Source organism: Pinus tabuliformis, chromosome 4_1 (assembly GCF_031772625.1).
Source record: "Pinus tabuliformis cultivar Carrire ecotype Pingquan chromosome 4_1, CPIR1, whole genome shotgun sequence".
NCBI lineage: Eukaryota > Viridiplantae > Streptophyta > Pinopsida > Pinales > Pinaceae > Pinus > Pinus tabuliformis.
This window is the reverse complement of record NC_142303.1, coordinates 125,514,547-125,516,850: the sequence shown is the minus strand read 5'-3', so window position 1 is coordinate 125,516,850 and position 2,304 is coordinate 125,514,547. Positions and strand designations below refer to the sequence as shown.

General features: G+C 30.8%; 1 pseudogene; it reads right to left on the bottom strand.

Moving 5' to 3' along the window:
- Positions 1 to 1,593: 1,593 nt before the first annotated feature.
- On the bottom strand, positions 1,594 to 2,064 carry LOC149174522 (rust resistance kinase Lr10 pseudogene; annotated as a pseudogene).
- Between the last annotated feature and the right edge of the window lie 240 nt (positions 2,065 to 2,304).

The window sequence follows — 2,304 nt, the reverse complement described above, 5'->3', positions numbered from 1 at the left end:
TATTTCTCAAAAATTAAAATTATATTAAAATTAATAAAGAAACCATTAAAATTTATACATCAGACATTAAAATTACATTAAAATTAATACGTCAACCTTTCTGGGGTAGTATATTGAACCTTTCCATAAATAAAAATCAAGTGGGTGCAGCGAGACCCTGTTAATTCTTACGGAGCAAGTTATTTCAGTGGCTCCTGGCTAGTACAATACTGACGCAGATGCCGGTACAGTCCAGTTCATGGTTAATAAAATGTTTTTGATAACACCTCACCTATGAAATTTGACAGGTAAATTGTTGGTCACTGTTTGATTTTTTAATTAAATATAGTTTGAAATTTTATAATATCTAAAAAAAAAAATGAAATTTTATAATATTTTCCAGAATTTTTTTAATCTTGTAAAAACCATCAAATTTAATAATAAATTTTATTTTAAAATTCCAACTTTGCTCACAGCTAAATTATTTATGTTCAAAATAATTATATTATTAGTGAAACAATAATTTGTCATATAAATAAAATAACATACTATTAATGTATAGCTTGAGTGAGCCTAATGGTTAAAAGCATGTGTTTCCTCCTAAGAGGTCACAGGTTCAAAACCAGAGGGGTTAGAGTATGTATGCCTTTGTAGACTTAGCAGTCAGTGAAATTGATTGGGTTGAAGTGGGTTGGATGTATTATTATATTGATAGACGTGTTTATTTGAAAATAGGTAAATTTATTGATAATTCTTTCTTGGATGGTAGAGAACTAAGGAAAGAGCTAACCAGCCATAATGTCCATAAAATATGTTAAAATATTTATAAATTGATGAATAAATTTGTTATGCTCTTTTAATTAATTTTTCTTAAATTAATTATTTAAAAAATATCATGTCAACATATTAAGTATTCAAAAACTATAATATTAAAGAAAGAACTATTTACAAATTAAAAAAATTCATAATAAAATAGAGTAGACCTCCATAATTAAAAATATTTTTTTATATTTTTTTAAATATATATATTTACTTTATATATTAATTCTTTTATAATTTAAAATAATAATAATTTAAAATAAAATTATAATTTCATTAATTTTAAAAAAAAATTTAATCTGCAAAATACAATAAATATATTCAATAACATAAATATTATAATAATAAATTACTCATTTTATTACAATAAATTAAAAAAACATCAATTCAAAGAATGAGTAATGTTAAAATACTTTAACCATACAACCTAAATGCCACAGGGTCTATATTCATTTCGTTGAGTTATCAAACAACATCACACAATAAAATAGGCCAACTTTACAAGTCCATGAATACAATCCTTTCACGGGTGAAATGGTCATATTTAACTCTTCTACATTGAAGAAGATCTTTCCGTGGAAGATGGTGGAGGTTTTCCAGGTGCAACAGAAGAATTGAAAGGCAACGGAGGATTGCTGACATCACCTCCATTTCCTTTTAACATTTATACAACTCTGCTCATACATGGACGATCTCTAGAGTTGAATTTAATGCACCACAATCCAACTTTAGTCAATGTCATCGCCCTCTCTTCATCTTTCCCTTGAATTTCTGCTTCTCTTCCTCCTCCCAGTCTCATCCCCAACTCCTCACTCTCAAGCATCTAGAAGCCCACTCAGGAAAGTACAAGCGACTGGAACAGCTCACATGCACATCCAGATTCTTTCTACCCCCAACAATCGCAAGCAATAGCATGCCGAAACTATACACATCTGATTTGTCAGTAACGGGGCCTATATGTCTATCACATACCTCTGGGGCAACATATCCCGACGTCCCTCTTATGGTCGTCAGTGAAATGTGGTCGTCTTCCTTCCCACAAAGTTTTGTGAGACCGAAATCAGAAACTTTTGGTGTGAACTCTGCATCCAGCGATATGTTGTGAGGTTTGATGTCGAAGTGTATAATGTGCTTCTCGCAATCTTGGTGTAAATACGCAATTCCACGAGCTACACCCAAAGCTATTGAATACAATTGTTCCCACCTCAAGATTTGCCCCTTCTCCTTTCCAACAAATATAAACTTCTCCAGAGATCCATTAGCCATGAATTCATATACCAGTGCTGTAATGACCCCAGAGTTGTGTAAATTCGAAAAGTTACTATGGTAAAAGACTAATACAGTTGTTGTTATGTTTTAAACAAAACTGTGGTAAACTATTTTGATTAAAGTAATTTAAATACTTTCTTGAAATTGCTGGCAGCCTCTAAGAGGTGAATCTAAAAGAAAATGATCAGTTGTGATAACTGATGGAACTACCCTCCAAAACAGGAGAAAGTCCTGACT